Raw genomic sequence first — 21954 nt, 5'->3', positions numbered from 1 at the left:
TCGCCACCAAACCGAGCAGGCGGGTTTGCCCGCTGATGCGGCCTTCCAATGCAGCTGAAATTCGCCGGCAGTCGGCCATAACCACTCTGTGATTGCACGCGGTTTCAACTGCAGCACGATGCGTCGGCTACCAAAATGACAAGTTCTGGCGAGGCTCGAACTCGCGGCCTTCTGCGTGTAAAGCAGACGTGATAACCACTACACCACAGAACCGACAGACTAGCTTTCTGGACTGACAATTAAGTTTATATGGCTTCTCTTGGACCGGGGAAACAAAAATTCCAAGGTTTCGGCGAGGCTCGAACTCGCGACCTTCTGCGTGTTAAGCAGACGTGATAACCACTACACCACGAAACCCTGCCCGTTTCTATTCCAGATTAGGTGTCACACTGCCCAAAACAAAAAGACACCATCTTCATCCTTCACGGCAGCTTTCGACAAGTCCAAAGAAGCCACATGTTTTGATAAGCCGCGACTACCGGTAACGCTCCGCCGCTTTCGTCATCTCTCCGGCATGTTGTTACAGCGGGATTAATCCACTCGGCCAATCTCATTTACCGCCTCCCCACTTAAAACGTTTGGTTCGGCTGGGGGTCGAACCCAGGACCTCTCGCGTGTGAGGCGAGCGTGATAACCACTACACTACCGAACCCCTTGATTCTCCCTTTTAGATGCAGGGCTGAAGCCATTTTCGCGCTGCCACCAGAAAGAGAAAAAGGAGGGGGGGGGGAGACGGAACTCGCCACCAAACCGAGCAGGCGGGTTTGCCCGCTGATGCGGCCTTCCAATGCAGCTGAAATTCGCCGGCAGTCGGCCATAACCACTCTGTGATTGCACGCGGTTTCAACTGCAGCACGATGCGTCGGCTACCAAAATGACAGGTTCTGGCGAGGCTCGAACTCGCGGCCTTCTGCGTGTAAAGCAGACGTGATAACCACTACACCACAGAACCGACAGACTAGCTTTCTGGACTGACAATTAAGTTTATATGGCTTCTCTTGGACCGGGGAAACAAAAATTCCAAGGTTTCGGCGAGGCTCGAACTCGCGACCTTCTGCGTGTTAAGCAGACGTGATAACCACTACACCACGAAACCCTGCCCGTTTCTATTCCAGATTAGGTGTCACACTGCCCAAAACAAAAAGACACCATCTTCATCCTTCACGGCAGCTTTCGACAAGTCCAAAGAAGCCACATGTTTTGATAAGCCGCGACTACCGGTAACGCTCCGCCGCTTTCGTCATCTCTCCGGCATGTTGTTACAGCGGGATTAATCCACTCGGCCAATCTCATTTACCGCCTCCCCACTTAAAACGTTTGGTTCGGCTGGGGGTCGAACCCAGGACCTCTCGCGTGTGAGGCGAGCGTGATAACCACTACACTACCGAACCCCTTGATTCTCCCTTTTAGATGCAGGGCTGAAGCCATTTTCGCGCTGCCACCAGAAAGAGAAAAAGGAGGGGGGGGGAGACGGAACTCGCCACCAAACCGAGCAGGCGGGTTTGCCCGCTGATGCGGCCTTCCAATGCAGCTGAAATTCGCCGGCAGTCGGCCATAACCACTCTGTGATTGCACGCGGTTTCAACTGCAGCACGATGCGTCGGCTACCAAAATGACAGGTTCTGGCGAGGCTCGAACTCGCGGCCTTCTGCGTGTAAAGCAGACGTGATAACCACTACACCACAGAACCGACAGACTAGCTTTCTGGACTGACAATTAAGTTTATATGGCTTCTCTTGGACCGGGGAAACAAAAATTCCAAGGTTTCGGCGAGGCTCGAACTCGCGACCTTCTGCGTGTTAAGCAGACGTGATAACCACTACACCACGAAACCCTGCCCGTTTCTATTCCAGATTAGGTGTCACACTGCCCAAAACAAAAAGACACCATCTTCATCCTTCACGGCAGCTTTCGACAAGTCCAAAGAAGCCACATGTTTTGATAAGCCGCGACTACCGGTAACGCTCCGCCGCTTTCGTCATCTCTCCGGCATGTTGTTACAGCGGGATTAATCCACTCGGCCAATCTCATTTACCGCCTCCCCACTTAAAACGTTTGGTTCGGCTGGGGGTCGAACCCAGGACCTCTCGCGTGTGAGGCGAGCGTGATAACCACTACACTACCGAACCCCTTGATTCTCCCTTTTAGATGCAGGGCTGAAGCCATTTTCGCGCTGCCACCAGAAAGAGAAAAAGGAGGGGGGGGGGAGACGGAACTCGCCACCAAACCGAGCAGGCGGGTTTGCCCGCTGATGCGGCCTTCCAATGCAGCTGAAATTCGCCGGCAGTCGGCCATAACCACTCTGTGATTGCACGCGGTTTCAACTGCAGCACGATGCGTCGGCTACCAAAATGACAAGTTCTGGCGAGGCTCGAACTCGCGGCCTTCTGCGTGTAAAGCAGACGTGATAACCACTACACCACAGAACCGACAGACTAGCTTTCTGGACTGACAATTAAGTTTATATGGCTTCTCTTGGACCGGGGAAACAAAAATTCCAAGGTTTCGGCGAGGCTCGAACTCGCGACCTTCTGCGTGTTAAGCAGACGTGATAACCACTACACCACGAAACCCTGCCCGTTTCTATTCCAGATTAGGTGTCACACTGCCCAAAACAAAAAGACACCATCTTCATCCTTCACGGCAGCTTTCGACAAGTCCAAAGAAGCCACATGTTTTGATAAGCCGCGACTACCGGTAACGCTCCGCCGCTTTCGTCATCTCTCCGGCATGTTGTTACAGCGGGATTAATCCACTCGGCCAATCTCATTTACCGCCTCCCCACTTAAAACGTTTGGTTCGGCTGGGGGTCGAACCCAGGACCTCTCGCGTGTGAGGCGAGCGTGATAACCACTACACTACCGAACCCCTTGATTCTCCCTTTTAGATGCAGGGCTGAAGCCATTTTCGCGCTGCCACCAGAAAGAGAAAAAGGAGGGGGGGGGGAGACGGAACTCGCCACCAAACCGAGCAGGCGGGTTTGCCCGCTGATGCGGCCTTCCAATGCAGCTGAAATTCGCCGGCAGTCGGCCATAACCACTCTGTGATTGCACGCGGTTTCAACTGCAGCACGATGCGTCGGCTACCAAAATGACAGGTTCTGGCGAGGCTCGAACTCGCGGCCTTCTGCGTGTAAAGCAGACGTGATAACCACTACACCACAGAACCGACAGACTAGCTTTCTGGACTGACAATTAAGTTTATATGGCTTCTCTTGGACCGGGGAAACAAAAATTCCAAGGTTTCGGCGAGGCTCGAACTCGCGACCTTCTGCGTGTTAAGCAGACGTGATAACCACTACACCACGAAACCCTGCCCGTTTCTATTCCAGATTAGGTGTCACACTGCCCAAAACAAAAAGACACCATCTTCATCCTTCACGGCAGCTTTCGACAAGTCCAAAGAAGCCACATGTTTTGATAAGCCGCGACTACCGGTAACGCTCCGCCGCTTTCGTCATCTCTCCGGCATGTTGTTACAGCGGGATTAATCCACTCGGCCAATCTCATTTACCGCCTCCCCACTTAAAACGTTTGGTTCGGCTGGGGGTCGAACCCAGGACCTCTCGCGTGTGAGGCGAGCGTGATAACCACTACACTACCGAACCCCTTGATTCTCCCTTTTAGATGCAGGGCTGAAGCCATTTTCGCGCTGCCACCAGAAAGAGAAAAAGGAGGGGGGGGGGGAGACGGAACTCGCCACCAAACCGAGCAGGCGGGTTTGCCCGCTGATGCGGCCTTCCAATGCAGCTGAAATTCGCCGGCAGTCGGCCATAACCACTCTGTGATTGCACGCGGTTTCAACTGCAGCACGATGCGTCGGCTACCAAAATGACAGGTTCTGGCGAGGCTCGAACTCGCGGCCTTCTGCGTGTAAAGCAGACGTGATAACCACTACACCACAGAACCGACAGACTAGCTTTCTGGACTGACAATTAAGTTTATATGGCTTCTCTTGGACCGGGGAAACAAAAATTCCAAGGTTTCGGCGAGGCTCGAACTCGCGACCTTCTGCGTGTTAAGCAGACGTGATAACCACTACACCACGAAACCCTGCCCGTTTCTATTCCAGATTAGGTGTCACACTGCCCAAAACAAAAAGACACCATCTTCATCCTTCACGGCAGCTTTCGACAAGTCCAAAGAAGCCACATGTTTTGATAAGCCGCGACTACCGGTAACGCTCCGCCGCTTTCGTCATCTCTCCGGCATGTTGTTACAGCGGGATTAATCCACTCGGCCAATCTCATTTACCGCCTCCCCACTTAAAACGTTTGGTTCGGCTGGGGGTCGAACCCAGGACCTCTCGCGTGTGAGGCGAGCGTGATAACCACTACACTACCGAACCCCTTGATTCTCCCTTTTAGATGCAGGGCTGAAGCCATTTTCGCGCTGCCACCAGAAAGAGAAAAAGGAGGGGGGGGGAGACGGAACTCGCCACCAAACCGAGCAGGCGGGTTTGCCCGCTGATGCGGCCTTCCAATGCAGCTGAAATTCGCCGGCAGTCGGCCATAACCACTCTGTGATTGCACGCGGTTTCAACTGCAGCACGATGCGTCGGCTACCAAAATGACAGGTTCTGGCGAGGCTCGAACTCGCGGCCTTCTGCGTGTAAAGCAGACGTGATAACCACTACACCACAGAACCGACAGACTAGCTTTCTGGACTGACAATTAAGTTTATATGGCTTCTCTTGGACCGGGGAAACAAAAATTCCAAGGTTTCGGCGAGGCTCGAACTCGCGACCTTCTGCGTGTTAAGCAGACGTGATAACCACTACACCACGAAACCCTGCCCGTTTCTATTCCAGATTAGGTGTCACACTGCCCAAAACAAAAAGACACCATCTTCATCCTTCACGGCAGCTTTCGACAAGTCCAAAGAAGCCACATGTTTTGATAAGCCGCGACTACCGGTAACGCTCCGCCGCTTTCGTCATCTCTCCGGCATGTTGTTACAGCGGGATTAATCCACTCGGCCAATCTCATTTACCGCCTCCCCACTTAAAACGTTTGGTTCGGCTGGGGGTCGAACCCAGGACCTCTCGCGTGTGAGGCGAGCGTGATAACCACTACACTACCGAACCCCTTGATTCTCCCTTTTAGATGCAGGGCTGAAGCCATTTTCGCGCTGCCACCAGAAAGAGAAAAAGGAGGGGGGGGGGGAGACGGAACTCGCCACCAAACCGAGCAGGCGGGTTTGCCCGCTGATGCGGCCTTCCAATGCAGCTGAAATTCGCCGGCAGTCGGCCATAACCACTCTGTGATTGCACGCGGTTTCAACTGCAGCACGATGCGTCGGCTACCAAAATGACAAGTTCTGGCGAGGCTCGAACTCGCGGCCTTCTGCGTGTAAAGCAGACGTGATAACCACTACACCACAGAACCGACAGACTAGCTTTCTGGACTGACAATTAAGTTTATATGGCTTCTCTTGGACCGGGGAAACAAAAATTCCAAGGTTTCGGCGAGGCTCGAACTCGCGACCTTCTGCGTGTTAAGCAGACGTGATAACCACTACACCACGAAACCCTGCCCGTTTCTATTCCAGATTAGGTGTCACACTGCCCAAAACAAAAAGACACCATCTTCATCCTTCACGGCAGCTTTCGACAAGTCCAAAGAAGCCACATGTTTTGATAAGCCGCGACTACCGGTAACGCTCCGCCGCTTTCGTCATCTCTCCGGCATGTTGTTACAGCGGGATTAATCCACTCGGCCAATCTCATTTACCGCCTCCCCACTTAAAACGTTTGGTTCGGCTGGGGGTCGAACCCAGGACCTCTCGCGTGTGAGGCGAGCGTGATAACCACTACACTACCGAACCCCTTGATTCTCCCTTTTAGATGCAGGGCTGAAGCCATTTTCGCGCTGCCACCAGAAAGAGAAAAAGGAGGGGGGGGGGGAGACGGAACTCGCCACCAAACCGAGCAGGCGGGTTTGCCCGCTGATGCGGCCTTCCAATGCAGCTGAAATTCGCCGGCAGTCGGCCATAACCACTCTGTGATTGCACGCGGTTTCAACTGCAGCACGATGCGTCGGCTACCAAAATGACAGGTTCTGGCGAGGCTCGAACTCGCGGCCTTCTGCGTGTAAAGCAGACGTGATAACCACTACACCACAGAACCGACAGACTAGCTTTCTGGACTGACAATTAAGTTTATATGGCTTCTCTTGGACCGGGGAAACAAAAATTCCAAGGTTTCGGCGAGGCTCGAACTCGCGACCTTCTGCGTGTTAAGCAGACGTGATAACCACTACACCACGAAACCCTGCCCGTTTCTATTCCAGATTAGGTGTCACACTGCCCAAAACAAAAAGACACCATCTTCATCCTTCACGGCAGCTTTCGACAAGTCCAAAGAAGCCACATGTTTTGATAAGCCGCGACTACCGGTAACGCTCCGCCGCTTTCGTCATCTCTCCGGCATGTTGTTACAGCGGGATTAATCCACTCGGCCAATCTCATTTACCGCCTCCCCACTTAAAACGTTTGGTTCGGCTGGGGGTCGAACCCAGGACCTCTCGCGTGTGAGGCGAGCGTGATAACCACTACACTACCGAACCCCTTGATTCTCCCTTTTAGATGCAGGGCTGAAGCCATTTTCGCGCTGCCACCAGAAAGAGAAAAAGGAGGGGGGGGGGGAGACGGAACTCGCCACCAAACCGAGCAGGCGGGTTTGCCCGCTGATGCGGCCTTCCAATGCAGCTGAAATTCGCCGGCAGTCGGCCATAACCACTCTGTGATTGCACGCGGTTTCAACTGCAGCACGATGCGTCGGCTACCAAAATGACAGGTTCTGGCGAGGCTCGAACTCGCGGCCTTCTGCGTGTAAAGCAGACGTGATAACCACTACACCACAGAACCGACAGACTAGCTTTCTGGACTGACAATTAAGTTTATATGGCTTCTCTTGGACCGGGGAAACAAAAATTCCAAGGTTTCGGCGAGGCTCGAACTCGCGACCTTCTGCGTGTTAAGCAGACGTGATAACCACTACACCACGAAACCCTGCCCGTTTCTATTCCAGATTAGGTGTCACACTGCCCAAAACAAAAAGACACCATCTTCATCCTTCACGGCAGCTTTCGACAAGTCCAAAGAAGCCACATGTTTTGATAAGCCGCGACTACCGGTAACGCTCCGCCGCTTTCGTCATCTCTCCGGCATGTTGTTACAGCGGGATTAATCCACTCGGCCAATCTCATTTACCGCCTCCCCACTTAAAACGTTTGGTTCGGCTGGGGGTCGAACCCAGGACCTCTCGCGTGTGAGGCGAGCGTGATAACCACTACACTACCGAACCCCTTGATTCTCCCTTTTAGATGCAGGGCTGAAGCCATTTTCGCGCTGCCACCAGAAAGAGAAAAAGGAGGGGGGGGGGAGACGGAACTCGCCACCAAACCGAGCAGGCGGGTTTGCCCGCTGATGCGGCCTTCCAATGCAGCTGAAATTCGCCGGCAGTCGGCCATAACCACTCTGTGATTGCACGCGGTTTCAACTGCAGCACGATGCGTCGGCTACCAAAATGACAGGTTCTGGCGAGGCTCGAACTCGCGGCCTTCTGCGTGTAAAGCAGACGTGATAACCACTACACCACAGAACCGACAGACTAGCTTTCTGGACTGACAATTAAGTTTATATGGCTTCTCTTGGACCGGGGAAACAAAAATTCCAAGGTTTCGGCGAGGCTCGAACTCGCGACCTTCTGCGTGTTAAGCAGACGTGATAACCACTACACCACGAAACCCTGCCCGTTTCTATTCCAGATTAGGTGTCACACTGCCCAAAACAAAAAGACACCATCTTCATCCTTCACGGCAGCTTTCGACAAGTCCAAAGAAGCCACATGTTTTGATAAGCCGCGACTACCGGTAACGCTCCGCCGCTTTCGTCATCTCTCCGGCATGTTGTTACAGCGGGATTAATCCACTCGGCCAATCTCATTTACCGCCTCCCCACTTAAAACGTTTGGTTCGGCTGGGGGTCGAACCCAGGACCTCTCGCGTGTGAGGCGAGCGTGATAACCACTACACTACCGAACCCCTTGATTCTCCCTTTTAGATGCAGGGCTGAAGCCATTTTCGCGCTGCCACCAGAAAGAGAAAAAGGAGGGGGGGGGGGGAGACGGAACTCGCCACCAAACCGAGCAGGCGGGTTTGCCCGCTGATGCGGCCTTCCAATGCAGCTGAAATTCGCCGGCAGTCGGCCATAACCACTCTGTGATTGCACGCGGTTTCAACTGCAGCACGATGCGTCGGCTACCAAAATGACAAGTTCTGGCGAGGCTCGAACTCGCGGCCTTCTGCGTGTAAAGCAGACGTGATAACCACTACACCACAGAACCGACAGACTAGCTTTCTGGACTGACAATTAAGTTTATATGGCTTCTCTTGGACCGGGGAAACAAAAATTCCAAGGTTTCGGCGAGGCTCGAACTCGCGACCTTCTGCGTGTTAAGCAGACGTGATAACCACTACACCACGAAACCCTGCCCGTTTCTATTCCAGATTAGGTGTCACACTGCCCAAAACAAAAAGACACCATCTTCATCCTTCACGGCAGCTTTCGACAAGTCCAAAGAAGCCACATGTTTTGATAAGCCGCGACTACCGGTAACGCTCCGCCGCTTTCGTCATCTCTCCGGCATGTTGTTACAGCGGGATTAATCCACTCGGCCAATCTCATTTACCGCCTCCCCACTTAAAACGTTTGGTTCGGCTGGGGGTCGAACCCAGGACCTCTCGCGTGTGAGGCGAGCGTGATAACCACTACACTACCGAACCCCTTGATTCTCCCTTTTAGATGCAGGGCTGAAGCCATTTTCGCGCTGCCACCAGAAAGAGAAAAAGGAGGGGGGGGGGAGACGGAACTCGCCACCAAACCGAGCAGGCGGGTTTGCCCGCTGATGCGGCCTTCCAATGCAGCTGAAATTCGCCGGCAGTCGGCCATAACCACTCTGTGATTGCACGCGGTTTCAACTGCAGCACGATGCGTCGGCTACCAAAATGACAGGTTCTGGCGAGGCTCGAACTCGCGGCCTTCTGCGTGTAAAGCAGACGTGATAACCACTACACCACAGAACCGACAGACTAGCTTTCTGGACTGACAATTAAGTTTATATGGCTTCTCTTGGACCGGGGAAACAAAAATTCCAAGGTTTCGGCGAGGCTCGAACTCGCGACCTTCTGCGTGTTAAGCAGACGTGATAACCACTACACCACGAAACCCTGCCCGTTTCTATTCCAGATTAGGTGTCACACTGCCCAAAACAAAAAGACACCATCTTCATCCTTCACGGCAGCTTTCGACAAGTCCAAAGAAGCCACATGTTTTGATAAGCCGCGACTACCGGTAACGCTCCGCCGCTTTCGTCATCTCTCCGGCATGTTGTTACAGCGGGATTAATCCACTCGGCCAATCTCATTTACCGCCTCCCCACTTAAAACGTTTGGTTCGGCTGGGGGTCGAACCCAGGACCTCTCGCGTGTGAGGCGAGCGTGATAACCACTACACTACCGAACCCCTTGATTCTCCCTTTTAGATGCAGGGCTGAAGCCATTTTCGCGCTGCCACCAGAAAGAGAAAAAGGAGGGGGGGGGGGAGACGGAACTCGCCACCAAACCGAGCAGGCGGGTTTGCCCGCTGATGCGGCCTTCCAATGCAGCTGAAATTCGCCGGCAGTCGGCCATAACCACTCTGTGATTGCACGCGGTTTCAACTGCAGCACGATGCGTCGGCTACCAAAATGACAGGTTCTGGCGAGGCTCGAACTCGCGGCCTTCTGCGTGTAAAGCAGACGTGATAACCACTACACCACAGAACCGACAGACTAGCTTTCTGGACTGACAATTAAGTTTATATGGCTTCTCTTGGACCGGGGAAACAAAAATTCCAAGGTTTCGGCGAGGCTCGAACTCGCGACCTTCTGCGTGTTAAGCAGACGTGATAACCACTACACCACGAAACCCTGCCCGTTTCTATTCCAGATTAGGTGTCACACTGCCCAAAACAAAAAGACACCATCTTCATCCTTCACGGCAGCTTTCGACAAGTCCAAAGAAGCCACATGTTTTGATAAGCCGCGACTACCGGTAACGCTCCGCCGCTTTCGTCATCTCTCCGGCATGTTGTTACAGCGGGATTAATCCACTCGGCCAATCTCATTTACCGCCTCCCCACTTAAAACGTTTGGTTCGGCTGGGGGTCGAACCCAGGACCTCTCGCGTGTGAGGCGAGCGTGATAACCACTACACTACCGAACCCCTTGATTCTCCCTTTTAGATGCAGGGCTGAAGCCATTTTCGCGCTGCCACCAGAAAGAGAAAAAGGAGGGGGGGGGGAGACGGAACTCGCCACCAAACCGAGCAGGCGGGTTTGCCCGCTGATGCGGCCTTCCAATGCAGCTGAAATTCGCCGGCAGTCGGCCATAACCACTCTGTGATTGCACGCGGTTTCAACTGCAGCACGATGCGTCGGCTACCAAAATGACAGGTTCTGGCGAGGCTCGAACTCGCGGCCTTCTGCGTGTAAAGCAGACGTGATAACCACTACACCACAGAACCGACAGACTAGCTTTCTGGACTGACAATTAAGTTTATATGGCTTCTCTTGGACCGGGGAAACAAAAATTCCAAGGTTTCGGCGAGGCTCGAACTCGCGACCTTCTGCGTGTTAAGCAGACGTGATAACCACTACACCACGAAACCCTGCCCGTTTCTATTCCAGATTAGGTGTCACACTGCCCAAAACAAAAAGACACCATCTTCATCCTTCACGGCAGCTTTCGACAAGTCCAAAGAAGCCACATGTTTTGATAAGCCGCGACTACCGGTAACGCTCCGCCGCTTTCGTCATCTCTCCGGCATGTTGTTACAGCGGGATTAATCCACTCGGCCAATCTCATTTACCGCCTCCCCACTTAAAACGTTTGGTTCGGCTGGGGGTCGAACCCAGGACCTCTCGCGTGTGAGGCGAGCGTGATAACCACTACACTACCGAACCACTTGATTCATATAAAACATGGGAAGCAAATGAAAAATATGTATGTGCCCTTTGCTGATACTTGAAGTACTACTTTGGTTACCTACGAATGTAGTGCAAGAGCTGTTAATAGTCTGTCTCTCCCTTTTGCCCCTTTTGCACAGCGATTGTTGTTGACTTTTTGGTATAGACTCGAAGGAAAAGGTTTGAATACACATTTCCTGCAAGGTTTTGGTTGATATTCATGATTTATAGGCGGAAGGATAAGAGAGTTATGAGGTTGGTTACGTTGAAATGCAGGTCGAACCGAGCTGATATATGTACTATTATGCTATAATCCTTATAAGACATAGGATAGGCCTAATCCTTATAAGACATAGGATAGGCCTATAGAAATATATTTCACAAATTGAAAACACTTATATATGGCTATACTACTTCTGAATTTATTAACATGCTACGTTTCGATACAATCGTTATCAAGCATGTTAATAAATTCAGAATTAGTATATCCATAAATGTTTTTAATTTAATTTTAATTTACTATTTGTGAACCTCATACGTGTATTTTTTATCAAGGCAAGGGGTTGCCACGTGTTTTTCTTTATCAGTGGTAGAAAGCGTTCAACACAACGAAAATATGGGGAAAGGTTAGTGCCGGTCAAAGAGACGAGAATGAACGATGTCGATATAAAGTAAAGTCAATGGGGAAAATTGGCCACGTACACCCAGTTTCGCGTATTCTCTTCCAGAGTATTTATATTAATAATTAAGTTATCAAATTGGATATAGCGTTTACTTATGAATATGATATTACTACAACATGTCCCCGGTTATTTAAGAAAATTTATAATCATGTTATAAAGAAAAAATGGGTTGAGGATATATAGATCGATCGACTCCAGGTTGGGTTTAAGTCGAAAGAAAGGGGGACAATTGGCAACATTTAAAGAAACAAAAAAGATTTAAATTTTAGGACACTGAACAAAATACGATGGGCGATCCAGTTTTATACACTGAATAAACGACACTGAGAAGATACAAAGACATTCTTTTCAGGGGTGAAATGATTTTTAGGCTATACGTGGCATTCTACTGATTAATGTAAAGCGGATTTTATGGGGTTATATAATTAGTATTCAGAATTAAAAATATTAGATCAGGTTTCTAATTATAAAGACAATTTATACCTTATATGTATATAAATAAAAATATTTATAAAACATTCATCCTAGGAGCTTTAACGTTGGTAGATTAATAAGAACCGTATCCAATAATTATGGTGTATTGTAACGCAAACACACAGAAACAATTAAAGCCTGGGAAATTACTTGTTTAAGATGATGAACCGAAGGCAGTCTCTGAAATTTTTTATGTAACCCAAACAAACAAACAAAACGTTAGAATATAATATGCGTTGAAGTTTAAGTTTTAAGTGAAAACTATATTTTATTGAACTAAAAGAATTAAATATGTTTCAAGTAGTCGTGTGTCGTAGGTCAATTAAGGCCAGAAATCATTTTTATTTTTCCAACATAATATTATATGATTTTAGCTGTATAGAATGATAAATAAATTATTATTATTGTTACTTAAAATAGGATCTGCAAACCATACACGATTTTAAATGTTAAAGTGGTGGACTGTTTTAAAGGACTTGAAATTTTTAGCTATTCATATAACATGTCGTGGTTCAGACAAGTTGTCCTTTTGGAAGATCGAAAATTACTGGAATGTTCTCTTGGTGTTTTTCGATCTTAGGTATTAGTTAGAAACGCATTCATGTCTCGGGGACTTGATGATGTAACGTGCGTATCCACCAAGAAACTCGAGGTTTTTTTTAACCTTTTATTTAAAATAATTACTGTAAAAGTAATGGTAGGTATAGAGGCAAGGTGGACCTTCAAATGTTTTAATAGCCATATTGCCATTGTTTAGAAAAATAATCGGACTTTGCTACTTAGAATGAAATTTATAGATCAGAAACTCGAGCTACCATTGATTTTGTAGTTTAATTTTAATCATAATATTTTTACTATGGATACTTTATTTTTGGTTGAGCTGGTTCTCCATAAAGACACTTAAAATGATGCTAAATATAGATTCTATATTTTTAGCTCGGTGATTTTACCCAATCAAATGGGTTTGGTGAGAACGCGATTCATCGTCTACTGTGCCGATTAAAAAGAATAAGCTGCAAGGAAGTTCATTGAGGTATTTAGATTAGATTAAAATTGGAGAAATTAATGTTGTAAACACCAGTAATGCGGTTGGTTCATTTTGTAGGAATTAGGGTTTTTTTTTCTTAGATATTTCACTGGCTAGGCTTACCCCTACCATCTGTCAAGAACCTATTGTTGACTTGTGTTCACGGTAAAACAATACTCCAGATTTTGCCTTCCCTGTGTTAAGAGTCGTGGTACTAGCGAAGCAAATTAGTCCAGATTAATGCGCAAGTAGACAAGTAAAAAAAAAGGCAAAGCTACAACAAGTGGAACAATTAATCTGTAAGTCTCGGAATGGTCAAAGTAAACCCTTTTTTTTTCAAATTTGTTACAAGAATTAATGGATGACACGTTTGCTGTTAAATTCGTTTTAGGCCTAATTGACATGTCTATTCTAGGTTTATTATTATATCAAAGTTAGGAATATTAATATTATGCGACGTCATTTTTCAACTAAGTAACTTACTAAAAGTAGCTAGGTCTCGTCTAACTCAATATTTTCCATAATATTCGAAATTTAATACACAAATTAGAATTCAATATTGATCAATTTCAATCAATATTGATGTTTTTATCTTGCCGTGAAAAAATAGGATCCTAATATCCAATATTTAAGACACAATTTTAACATTTTATAATCAGTATACGAGTCATGTACGTCCCTTTACTCCCTAGCCTATGGTTTCGGGTATCATTCTGTAATGAACAAATAAAAGCATATCCTAGACAACACAATGTGAAGCAATAATTAGTAAAGGCTGATTCACAATCGACAAAATAATAATTTAAAAAACTGCTGTTCAATTTGAACTGTTCACATATTTCACCGAACATAATTGTCCCCCGCCTTTCGAAGAAAGCAGGGGACTATTAAAATGGGTTCGTCCGTCTGTCTGTCTGTCCGTCACACTTTTTGGGACACAATAACTCTCTTCCTAATTGAGCTAGAATGTTCAAACTTGGTGTATGTGTTTATTAGGTCAATGCCTTGATGGAGTTCGAAGATGAGCATTTTCCGCTTAGGGTAAGCAGAGATAAGCAATTTGATTGGTTGATGCTTTGGGACACGATAACTCTCTTCCTAATTGGGCTAGAATGTTCAAACTTGGTGTATGTGTTGATTAGGTCAATGCCTTGATGGAGTTCGAAGATGAGCATTTTCCGCTTAGGGTAAGCAGAGATAAGCAATTTGATTGGTTGATGCTTTGGGACACGATAACTTTTAATTGAGCTAGAATGTTCAAACTTGTTAAAATTAATATGTGTTATCTATTTATTTGGGGATTTCGGCGGGGGACATCAGCCTCACTGTTGGCTTGTTGATTAGAAATTAGGCCTACAATATTATTTTTTTTCAAAAATTGAATATAAATCACTTGACATACATTCATATTTTTCCCAACAGTTTTAAAACTCAATATTTAGGACTACTTCTGGATCACAGTGCATAAGGGATGTCATTGATCAGTCTGGCGTTGTTTCGATTCCCCGGTTGTACGTGACAAGGAGTAGGGTCGCCTGTCCAACCACATGGGTTTTCTCTGGGTCCTCCGGTTTCCTTCCACTGCTAAATACCCCTATGTGCAAGCGAATTATTGAAAAAAATGGAACCTTATGTTAGTCCCAAAATGACCTAGCCACCTCACTAAAATGTAGGCCTACTCAAATTGATTATTTAAGATTTAATTAAAAAAACAAAATATAAATGATACCGGTATGGTATTTAATCTCTTGGCTTTGGTTCGGTCATATTTTATGGAAATTTTAGGCTGTAGATGGTGCTGGATTGTTTATACTGTCTGCAGAGAATGACATCATATCTTTGTAAATACCATATTTAATAGAATTTAATTTTTTGATATTCTTTTATAGTAGATAACTTCCAAGATGAGGAATGAGGAAAACAAAAGTCAAAATGCTGCAAATGATAGCAGTGATGATTCACAAGCCAAGAAAATGGAGAATACAGAAAATAGCTTAGATGATTGGAATAAGAGATGGGCCGATAACAGGATTGGTTTTCATAATGAAGCTGTTAATGCGTGAGTATAATTGCCGATCGTCTCTTGTATTTTTACACATCTGCAAACCGCTGACTCTAACTGTCAGTCTTATTAAATTCATGATTTGAAGCTATCCATTAAAGAAATTTGTTTTGAATTTGTACCAGTTTATTCAAAAATTTGTATGTATGACTAGTTTTAAATTTGCAGACTGATACCATCAGTTTTAGGCTAACATATAAAAGGAAATAATTTTTGCAAATTTGGTAGGTAGCACTGTAGCACAAGTTATACATGATGATAAAAGTACCGGGATAGATGAACTGTCAAAATTTCATATAATAACTATATACTATACATGTACTATGACTAGCAGTATATCTGTAATAACTATCATACTGTAAAAAATGACTAGCATTACATCTGTAATAACTATCATACTGTAAAAAAAATGACTAGCATTACATCTGTAATAACTATCATACTGAAAAATATGACTAACATTACATCTGTAATAACTATCATATACTGTTAAATATAACTAGGGACCTCCCAATTCTTAGAATGCTTGAGGTTCCTGTATTTTGCCCACTAAGTACCTGCCTCATACCCAGCAGTGCAAGTGTTGCCACTTTAAATGTTAACATTGCTGTATCAAAGTATTAATTTTCATTTTCATTTTCATTTTGTAGAAATTTAGAGAAACATTTTGAAAAGATGCTAAATGGTAGAGAGACTATAACTGTATTTATACCTATGTGTGGCAAAACTGTAGATATAAAATGGTGATATATTTTAATAATATTTGACATATTTATTTAGACTTTGGTACAAAAGAAGTACAAAAATTTGTTGACTGTGTGAACGCCTAAAATGAAAATGAGAGGTAGTATCAGGAGTTTTTGGTACAATATTTGTAATGACCATAAGAAATAATTATTATATAGTGTCAACCTCAGAGTCTGCTGTTCATATCTTAGTACATCTCCATATGTTCATTGACAGTTCACAATATTTACAGCTCATTTAGATCAAATTCACAGAGCTTTATAACTGCATCCTGAGGATATTCCCTATTTAATATTATAGAATTGTGATCAATAGTGATGGGAGTTATTTCCCTTTTATCAAACCTCTGTTTCACAATTTTTGAAGACAAATTTACAATGATTGACAGATTTATTGCTTATACTTATCTGATGTTGTTCACTATCTTTCTAAAACCGCAAACAGGAGAAATTTTTCACCAGATTGGACACAAGTGTGCCTTATTTGTTATTTTGAAAATTATTAGATTTTAAGATTACTGGAGTGTTGATTGATTTTGTAATACATAATTTTGCTACCCCAGGCAATAGGGCTGCCAATGGGTTAATGTTGTGTTAGCTAGCATCCAACACTCAATGATGTGTATTTTTTTTAAAAGGTTGAATGATAAAGGTCATAGTGTTATTGGAGTTGAATTTGCATCCAAGGCAATTACAGATTTTTACGATGAACAAGGACTGGAGTACATTAAAGAAGATGTCAAAGAATTCAACGGAACACTATATAAGGTAAAGAAATAAAGTGGAAAATCATACATATCATTTTTAATATGGGTGTTGTAAAGTATCACTTTGTTATACACTACCACTTAAAACAAAACAAACAAAACACATAACCAGTTTCTTCAGATAAGACAGTTTTCTCAAAAAAGCACACTTCAGTGAAGATACCTGGATACAATTAGCCAATTAAATACACAATTAATTATTTTATTATAGGTATATGTTATCAATTATAAATACCGGTACACCATGTGTAATGGTACAAAACATCCTTCATACTAGATTGAAAAATGTCTAGTTGTACATGTATATACATATACTTAGTCAAATGATAAATGAATGAATCATATAGAAGAATGTGCTAATAATACACAAACATTTTTCTGCTGTACTAGTTGAGTTGTGTGGTAGAAGTGAATAGATGTAGCCAGTTTTACATGCTTAATTAACCTTCCACTGTAGGAACAACTTATACTGATGAAACATATCAGGTACTTTTGAAAATTTATAACCAAGATTTTTTGGGAAGAGACATTTTACTCCTGATTTACAAATAGTCCAATCTCTTCTTGATGTGGTTGGGGTCGGGTAGCCGAATGGTTTAAAGTCTGTGCGTTGGATCATAAGGTCTGTCAGTGAATCAAGTGGCACAGTTTCAATTCCCCACTTGTAGGTGACAAGGAGTAGGGTCGCCTGTCCCGCCTCGTGTGTTTTTTCTAGTTCCTCCGGTTTCCTATCACTGTTAAAACGCCTACGCGCAAGCGAATTATTAAATAAAATTAAACCATATTTAGTGGATTTATATCCCCCCTCTCTCTCTCTCTCTCTCTCTCTCTATCTCTCTCTCTCTCTCTCTTTCTCTCAATGTGTATTTTATTTTCTGCTTCAGAGTAAAGATGGGAGAATCAAACTGTATAATTGTGACTTTTTTGAATTTAAAAAGTAAGTAACTAGTAGCCGAGCTGTGAATCCTTAGCTTCAATAGTATAATGTCACAGTAGAAAAGTTCTCCACAGTTGAATGGGAAAGATACCTGAGGAACATCCATGTAGTTTATTCTGTGAATTACAATGAATATTCAGCATGGTACTGCTCTTGGAGGTTGAGTAATTGAAAATCATCAAAAGAAACTAGGCCGTGTATCTAGTTTAAATAGCATATGGTCACAATATTAACAATCCAACAGCGAGGCTGATTTTCCCCGCCGAAATCCCCAAATAAGTAGATGTCACATATTAATTAATTGCACATTTATCTGTTTCAAAAGTATTGAGCAATGAAACTGATTATCTATACTTAGTCTAAGCATAAAATTTTCACAATCAAACTCGGTCAAGGTTTTGAAGTACCTGGAATCAAAGTTATCTTGTAACAAAGCATCAACCAATGAAATTGCTTAGCTTTAGCAGGAAATGTTAATCATTGAACTCAGTCATCAGATAATGATTATCTAACTCAAGTTTAAACATTCTACCTCAATTAAAAGCAGAGTTGTGATGTTCCAAAGTCTTGACCAATCAAATTGCTTATCGCTACTTAGCCTAAGCAGAAAATTCTCATTATTGAACCTAGTCAATGTATTGATGTAATGATTCTATAATGGAAGTTTCATCGCTCTCACCCAATTAGAAACAAAGTTATTGTGTTCCAAAGTCTCAACCAATCAAATTGTTTATCTCTTCTTAGCCTTAGTGGAAAATGCGCATGATAGAACTCTGTCCAGGCATTCACCTAATAGACACCTATAAAAAATTTTAACATTCTTTCTAACTCAATTAGGAGATTTATTGTGTTCCAAAGTCTCGACCAATCAGATTGCCTAAGCAAAAAATGCTCATCATCGAACTTTGTTAAGGTATTGATGAAATGAAACTATGCACAAAGTTTCACCACTATTACTCAATTAGAATCAAAGTTGTCAAGCTCGACAATCAAACTTAGTCACGGTATTGATGTGATGAAACTATACACCAAGTTCCATCACTTTCACTTTATTAGAACCAAAATTATCTTTTCCCAAAGCAACAAACAATCAAGTTGCTTATCTCTCTGCTTACCCTAAGCAGAAAATAGTCATCTTCAGACACCATCAAAGCATTCACCTAATGAATGCCTACACTAAGTTTGAACATTCTGCCTCAATTAGAAGGAGAGTTATTGTGAACTAAAGTTATTGTGTCCCAAAGCATGAACCAATCAAACAGCTTTTCTCTGCTTACCCTTAGCAGAAAATGCTCACTTTCGATCTCCATCAAGGCATTCACCTAATAAACACCTACACCGAGTTTGAACATTCTACCTCAATTAGGAGAGTTATTGTGTCCCAAAATGTGTGACGGATGGACAGACCCATTGTAATTGTATTAGTCCCCAGCTTTTCTTCGAAAGGTGGGGGGCAAAAAAGCAAAGTTAAAGACTGAGATTTCTGGGCTGAGGACATGTAAATTAGATTTGGCAGATAATGACATTCACAAATAAATTGCTTCCCCACTCTGCATGGTCAGGTTTTGTAAGTTTTATAAAATTGTGATTAACAGTAGGACATATTATTAAGTGAAATACAAGATTAAGAATACTGATTATTAACAGGAGTGAAGACGTAGAAATAGATGGAATATTTGATCGAGGAGCTTTAGTGGCTATTAATAGAGATGATAGAAATAGGTAAGTATCAGATTTTGCTTTGAAGACACTTAAATGAAATATTGTTATTTGTCATTATGGCATATTTAACTTCAGTGTTTGATAATAATTTTATGTAATTGAAGCTCTTTATAGAACATGAATAATCCCAATTATAATGTTTTTATACACCCACATTTTCATGTGGATGTAAATTGTCGTCGCCCCTTTCTGTCTGTCCACAATTTGTTTGTGGCCACACTAGAGGTCACAATTTTTATTCGATTTTGGTCAAATTTAATTTGTATGTTTATAACCCAATGATCCTGGTTCCTTTTGATATTAGCAAATATCGGACCCTAGCTTCCTGGATTATGGCCCATGATGGTACAAAAAAGAGGTCACAATTTTTAACTGATTTAAAAAAATGTTCATATATATATAAATATATATATATATATATCACTGTTAAACCATAATGACAGTTAAATTCAAATTTCATGAAAATCAGACGGAAACTGCCCAACAAAATGACTAAATCCCATAAGCAGATAGTGTAAAAGTATGTAATACCAAGGTTGTGAACCCTCTGGAGGTTACAGTTTTTATCCGATTTTGATAAAACTTAAAATATATGTTTATATGCCAAAGATCTGTGATGCTCTCGATGTTTATGCTAATCGGACCCTAACTTCCTGGATTATGGCCTCTTGTATTATGAAAAATCAATTTTCTGTTTAGCTTGTTCTCTGTCCATCTCTTGCAAAATGTGGGTGTATCTTACATGGCAACCCCTTGTTACTATTTTTGATGACTAAAAAATTGTAAAATATTGAATTTTTTTTTTTGACAGATATGCAGATAAGATAAAATCATTGATGTCAGCTGGTACTCAGTACTTGTTGGTTACAATGGATTATGATGAATCAGCTTATCCTGGTTTGTGATTTAAACTTTTTTTTACAAGTTTTATGACAGATATTATTTGCTGTGCATTTATCATTGAACCAGATATTGCACTGTTTCCAGGCTAAAAAAGGGCATACTCCTATATATCTGAATCCGATTAAGTTTCCTGGCCAGCTAACAATCATATTATTGTGCTTATTCAAATACAAATTACCATATTTACCACACGTAGTAATTTGATGCCTTGATAATAAGAGGAAATTTTGATATACTTTTTTTTAGGACCACCACATTTTGTTGCTGAAGAGGTAATAGAGGAATTATATGGTAAGTATAATCTAATAGAATTTCTTTGCAATCAGACATTTGTGTACATGACAAAATATATATTATCACAGTTTCAACCGTTCCATGCACATATGGTGTTGTAAAGTCGCATGATTTATTAAGAGTATTAGTGAGTGCCTAGATTTGAGTGAATGAATTTAGAGTTTAAATGATAAGTTTTCACCTGTGTTACTTACATGTACACCTGTACTTTAGTAGCATTACAAATTTCAGCTTGATAAATGTATATTTCAGTAGATCTTACTTCTGGGTCGAATTTGAAAATAAATTATGCTGTAGTGCCAACTTACGTCCATAATACTCAAAGTGTAAGGTTAACTCTGACCACAAATGTGTATAATATTTATATCTGTTATGAAAGTTGACATTTTATATTTTTTCTTATTACAGGTAAAGAATGTAATATAAAACAAATAGATTATCTAGATATATTTCAGACCAAACCTTCATATGCATCTTGGGGTTTAACAACTATGAATGAAAGAGTTCATCTAATAAATCAAAAGGACAGGGAAAAGTAATTCTGAATCTTATTTTTAAACACATGTTTTTGATGTTTTATACTTCTGATTTTTACCGAAACAATAAATCTGTATGTTTTATAATACAATTTACACAATGATCAACCAACAGACTAATAGATTACTCAACACTGCTAGTGAAAGTAAACTGTTGTAAACAAATCACACATTATCTAATCTAGACAAACCATTTTAAACTATGCGACAGTAGGAACCCAATATTTTTTTAATGATTCTAAATGAATTTGAATAATTTACCTACAATAGTTTGAAACTAGACATTAAATACAGAAACTCCCACTAAAACAGCTACACGATACCCAACTTTGTGAGATATGAAATGAAATAAGGTGCACCAACCAGGCTCATTAAGACTGATCAACATACAGAAATTACCATGGTCCAAAATTCTTATAATAACTATAGAGTTACTTATCTGATATCTCAAATTGTAAGACAATGGTTGGAATTAGACAAACAAGTTCATTTTAAGCTATATTTCATCCCTAAAATCTTTTTTTTTTATCAGAATATATATATTTTTATGAAATCCTGAGTGTAAAAAAAAAATTAAATAAAAACCTTCATGAGGAATAGACTTACATGTACCAAAATAGGTAGCAGAATTATTGTTACTTTATTTGGTTGACAATCTGATTAAAACACAGATGCCATTTCGTTTCGTTTTTTTATAGTTCAAAATGTTGTTTTACTTGTCTTTACTACACTAGGTTCTGGAAGAGTTGTTATACAATCTGTGTTCTGGCTGATGTGAGGGATTAGCCAATGAAACG

General features: G+C 43.0%; 1 long non-coding RNA gene and 45 other non-coding genes across 46 annotated transcripts; 1 reads left to right on the top strand and 45 right to left on the bottom strand.

The window, feature by feature from the left end:
- Positions 1–140: 140 nt before the first annotated feature.
- On the bottom strand, positions 141–213 carry Trnav-uac (transfer RNA valine (anticodon UAC)). The gene has a single exon. It is a non-coding gene; the product is annotated as a tRNA-Val (tRNA).
- A 71-nt stretch (positions 214–284) lies between these two features.
- Positions 285–357, bottom strand: Trnav-aac (transfer RNA valine (anticodon AAC)). Its single transcript has one exon. It is a non-coding gene; the product is annotated as a tRNA-Val (tRNA).
- Positions 358–579: 222 nt separating this feature from the next.
- Trnav-cac (transfer RNA valine (anticodon CAC)) lies at positions 580–652 on the bottom strand. Its single transcript has one exon. It is a non-coding gene; the product is annotated as a tRNA-Val (tRNA).
- A 227-nt stretch (positions 653–879) lies between these two features.
- Positions 880–952, bottom strand: Trnav-uac (transfer RNA valine (anticodon UAC)). The gene has a single exon. It is a non-coding gene; the product is annotated as a tRNA-Val (tRNA).
- Positions 953–1023: 71 nt separating this feature from the next.
- Positions 1024–1096, bottom strand: Trnav-aac (transfer RNA valine (anticodon AAC)). Its single transcript has one exon. It is a non-coding gene; the product is annotated as a tRNA-Val (tRNA).
- A 222-nt stretch (positions 1097–1318) lies between these two features.
- Trnav-cac (transfer RNA valine (anticodon CAC)) lies at positions 1319–1391 on the bottom strand. Its single transcript has one exon. It is a non-coding gene; the product is annotated as a tRNA-Val (tRNA).
- A 226-nt stretch (positions 1392–1617) lies between these two features.
- Trnav-uac (transfer RNA valine (anticodon UAC)) lies at positions 1618–1690 on the bottom strand. Its single transcript has one exon. It is a non-coding gene; the product is annotated as a tRNA-Val (tRNA).
- Positions 1691–1761: 71 nt separating this feature from the next.
- On the bottom strand, positions 1762–1834 carry Trnav-aac (transfer RNA valine (anticodon AAC)). Its single transcript has one exon. It is a non-coding gene; the product is annotated as a tRNA-Val (tRNA).
- Positions 1835–2056: 222 nt separating this feature from the next.
- Positions 2057–2129, bottom strand: Trnav-cac (transfer RNA valine (anticodon CAC)). The gene has a single exon. It is a non-coding gene; the product is annotated as a tRNA-Val (tRNA).
- Positions 2130–2356: 227 nt separating this feature from the next.
- Trnav-uac (transfer RNA valine (anticodon UAC)) lies at positions 2357–2429 on the bottom strand. Its single transcript has one exon. It is a non-coding gene; the product is annotated as a tRNA-Val (tRNA).
- Positions 2430–2500: 71 nt separating this feature from the next.
- Trnav-aac (transfer RNA valine (anticodon AAC)) lies at positions 2501–2573 on the bottom strand. Its single transcript has one exon. It is a non-coding gene; the product is annotated as a tRNA-Val (tRNA).
- Positions 2574–2795: 222 nt separating this feature from the next.
- Positions 2796–2868, bottom strand: Trnav-cac (transfer RNA valine (anticodon CAC)). The gene has a single exon. It is a non-coding gene; the product is annotated as a tRNA-Val (tRNA).
- A 227-nt stretch (positions 2869–3095) lies between these two features.
- On the bottom strand, positions 3096–3168 carry Trnav-uac (transfer RNA valine (anticodon UAC)). Its single transcript has one exon. It is a non-coding gene; the product is annotated as a tRNA-Val (tRNA).
- Positions 3169–3239: 71 nt separating this feature from the next.
- On the bottom strand, positions 3240–3312 carry Trnav-aac (transfer RNA valine (anticodon AAC)). The gene has a single exon. It is a non-coding gene; the product is annotated as a tRNA-Val (tRNA).
- A 222-nt stretch (positions 3313–3534) lies between these two features.
- Trnav-cac (transfer RNA valine (anticodon CAC)) lies at positions 3535–3607 on the bottom strand. Its single transcript has one exon. It is a non-coding gene; the product is annotated as a tRNA-Val (tRNA).
- Positions 3608–3835: 228 nt separating this feature from the next.
- On the bottom strand, positions 3836–3908 carry Trnav-uac (transfer RNA valine (anticodon UAC)). The gene has a single exon. It is a non-coding gene; the product is annotated as a tRNA-Val (tRNA).
- A 71-nt stretch (positions 3909–3979) lies between these two features.
- On the bottom strand, positions 3980–4052 carry Trnav-aac (transfer RNA valine (anticodon AAC)). The gene has a single exon. It is a non-coding gene; the product is annotated as a tRNA-Val (tRNA).
- A 222-nt stretch (positions 4053–4274) lies between these two features.
- Positions 4275–4347, bottom strand: Trnav-cac (transfer RNA valine (anticodon CAC)). Its single transcript has one exon. It is a non-coding gene; the product is annotated as a tRNA-Val (tRNA).
- A 226-nt stretch (positions 4348–4573) lies between these two features.
- Trnav-uac (transfer RNA valine (anticodon UAC)) lies at positions 4574–4646 on the bottom strand. Its single transcript has one exon. It is a non-coding gene; the product is annotated as a tRNA-Val (tRNA).
- A 71-nt stretch (positions 4647–4717) lies between these two features.
- Positions 4718–4790, bottom strand: Trnav-aac (transfer RNA valine (anticodon AAC)). The gene has a single exon. It is a non-coding gene; the product is annotated as a tRNA-Val (tRNA).
- A 222-nt stretch (positions 4791–5012) lies between these two features.
- Trnav-cac (transfer RNA valine (anticodon CAC)) lies at positions 5013–5085 on the bottom strand. The gene has a single exon. It is a non-coding gene; the product is annotated as a tRNA-Val (tRNA).
- A 228-nt stretch (positions 5086–5313) lies between these two features.
- Positions 5314–5386, bottom strand: Trnav-uac (transfer RNA valine (anticodon UAC)). Its single transcript has one exon. It is a non-coding gene; the product is annotated as a tRNA-Val (tRNA).
- Positions 5387–5457: 71 nt separating this feature from the next.
- Trnav-aac (transfer RNA valine (anticodon AAC)) lies at positions 5458–5530 on the bottom strand. The gene has a single exon. It is a non-coding gene; the product is annotated as a tRNA-Val (tRNA).
- A 222-nt stretch (positions 5531–5752) lies between these two features.
- Trnav-cac (transfer RNA valine (anticodon CAC)) lies at positions 5753–5825 on the bottom strand. The gene has a single exon. It is a non-coding gene; the product is annotated as a tRNA-Val (tRNA).
- A 228-nt stretch (positions 5826–6053) lies between these two features.
- On the bottom strand, positions 6054–6126 carry Trnav-uac (transfer RNA valine (anticodon UAC)). The gene has a single exon. It is a non-coding gene; the product is annotated as a tRNA-Val (tRNA).
- A 71-nt stretch (positions 6127–6197) lies between these two features.
- Trnav-aac (transfer RNA valine (anticodon AAC)) lies at positions 6198–6270 on the bottom strand. The gene has a single exon. It is a non-coding gene; the product is annotated as a tRNA-Val (tRNA).
- Positions 6271–6492: 222 nt separating this feature from the next.
- Positions 6493–6565, bottom strand: Trnav-cac (transfer RNA valine (anticodon CAC)). Its single transcript has one exon. It is a non-coding gene; the product is annotated as a tRNA-Val (tRNA).
- A 228-nt stretch (positions 6566–6793) lies between these two features.
- Trnav-uac (transfer RNA valine (anticodon UAC)) lies at positions 6794–6866 on the bottom strand. The gene has a single exon. It is a non-coding gene; the product is annotated as a tRNA-Val (tRNA).
- Positions 6867–6937: 71 nt separating this feature from the next.
- Trnav-aac (transfer RNA valine (anticodon AAC)) lies at positions 6938–7010 on the bottom strand. Its single transcript has one exon. It is a non-coding gene; the product is annotated as a tRNA-Val (tRNA).
- Positions 7011–7232: 222 nt separating this feature from the next.
- On the bottom strand, positions 7233–7305 carry Trnav-cac (transfer RNA valine (anticodon CAC)). The gene has a single exon. It is a non-coding gene; the product is annotated as a tRNA-Val (tRNA).
- Positions 7306–7532: 227 nt separating this feature from the next.
- Positions 7533–7605, bottom strand: Trnav-uac (transfer RNA valine (anticodon UAC)). The gene has a single exon. It is a non-coding gene; the product is annotated as a tRNA-Val (tRNA).
- A 71-nt stretch (positions 7606–7676) lies between these two features.
- On the bottom strand, positions 7677–7749 carry Trnav-aac (transfer RNA valine (anticodon AAC)). The gene has a single exon. It is a non-coding gene; the product is annotated as a tRNA-Val (tRNA).
- A 222-nt stretch (positions 7750–7971) lies between these two features.
- On the bottom strand, positions 7972–8044 carry Trnav-cac (transfer RNA valine (anticodon CAC)). The gene has a single exon. It is a non-coding gene; the product is annotated as a tRNA-Val (tRNA).
- A 229-nt stretch (positions 8045–8273) lies between these two features.
- On the bottom strand, positions 8274–8346 carry Trnav-uac (transfer RNA valine (anticodon UAC)). The gene has a single exon. It is a non-coding gene; the product is annotated as a tRNA-Val (tRNA).
- Positions 8347–8417: 71 nt separating this feature from the next.
- On the bottom strand, positions 8418–8490 carry Trnav-aac (transfer RNA valine (anticodon AAC)). Its single transcript has one exon. It is a non-coding gene; the product is annotated as a tRNA-Val (tRNA).
- Positions 8491–8712: 222 nt separating this feature from the next.
- Trnav-cac (transfer RNA valine (anticodon CAC)) lies at positions 8713–8785 on the bottom strand. The gene has a single exon. It is a non-coding gene; the product is annotated as a tRNA-Val (tRNA).
- A 227-nt stretch (positions 8786–9012) lies between these two features.
- On the bottom strand, positions 9013–9085 carry Trnav-uac (transfer RNA valine (anticodon UAC)). Its single transcript has one exon. It is a non-coding gene; the product is annotated as a tRNA-Val (tRNA).
- Positions 9086–9156: 71 nt separating this feature from the next.
- On the bottom strand, positions 9157–9229 carry Trnav-aac (transfer RNA valine (anticodon AAC)). The gene has a single exon. It is a non-coding gene; the product is annotated as a tRNA-Val (tRNA).
- Positions 9230–9451: 222 nt separating this feature from the next.
- Positions 9452–9524, bottom strand: Trnav-cac (transfer RNA valine (anticodon CAC)). Its single transcript has one exon. It is a non-coding gene; the product is annotated as a tRNA-Val (tRNA).
- Positions 9525–9752: 228 nt separating this feature from the next.
- Trnav-uac (transfer RNA valine (anticodon UAC)) lies at positions 9753–9825 on the bottom strand. Its single transcript has one exon. It is a non-coding gene; the product is annotated as a tRNA-Val (tRNA).
- A 71-nt stretch (positions 9826–9896) lies between these two features.
- Trnav-aac (transfer RNA valine (anticodon AAC)) lies at positions 9897–9969 on the bottom strand. The gene has a single exon. It is a non-coding gene; the product is annotated as a tRNA-Val (tRNA).
- A 222-nt stretch (positions 9970–10191) lies between these two features.
- Positions 10192–10264, bottom strand: Trnav-cac (transfer RNA valine (anticodon CAC)). Its single transcript has one exon. It is a non-coding gene; the product is annotated as a tRNA-Val (tRNA).
- A 227-nt stretch (positions 10265–10491) lies between these two features.
- Trnav-uac (transfer RNA valine (anticodon UAC)) lies at positions 10492–10564 on the bottom strand. The gene has a single exon. It is a non-coding gene; the product is annotated as a tRNA-Val (tRNA).
- A 71-nt stretch (positions 10565–10635) lies between these two features.
- On the bottom strand, positions 10636–10708 carry Trnav-aac (transfer RNA valine (anticodon AAC)). The gene has a single exon. It is a non-coding gene; the product is annotated as a tRNA-Val (tRNA).
- Positions 10709–10930: 222 nt separating this feature from the next.
- Positions 10931–11003, bottom strand: Trnav-cac (transfer RNA valine (anticodon CAC)). The gene has a single exon. It is a non-coding gene; the product is annotated as a tRNA-Val (tRNA).
- Positions 11004–13380: 2377 nt separating this feature from the next.
- LOC126818928 (uncharacterized) lies at positions 13381–15995 on the top strand. Its single transcript, XR_007679415.2, has 3 exons — positions 13381–13489; positions 15080–15249; positions 15903–15995. It is a non-coding gene; the product is annotated as an uncharacterized LOC126818928 (long non-coding RNA).
- The last annotated feature ends 5959 nt before the right edge of the window (positions 15996–21954 follow it).

Source organism: Patella vulgata, chromosome 4 (genome assembly GCF_932274485.2).
Source record: "Patella vulgata chromosome 4, xgPatVulg1.2, whole genome shotgun sequence".
In the NCBI taxonomy this organism is placed as follows: domain Eukaryota; kingdom Metazoa; phylum Mollusca; class Gastropoda; family Patellidae; genus Patella; species Patella vulgata.
This window is presented reverse-complemented; position numbering and strand designations above follow the sequence as displayed.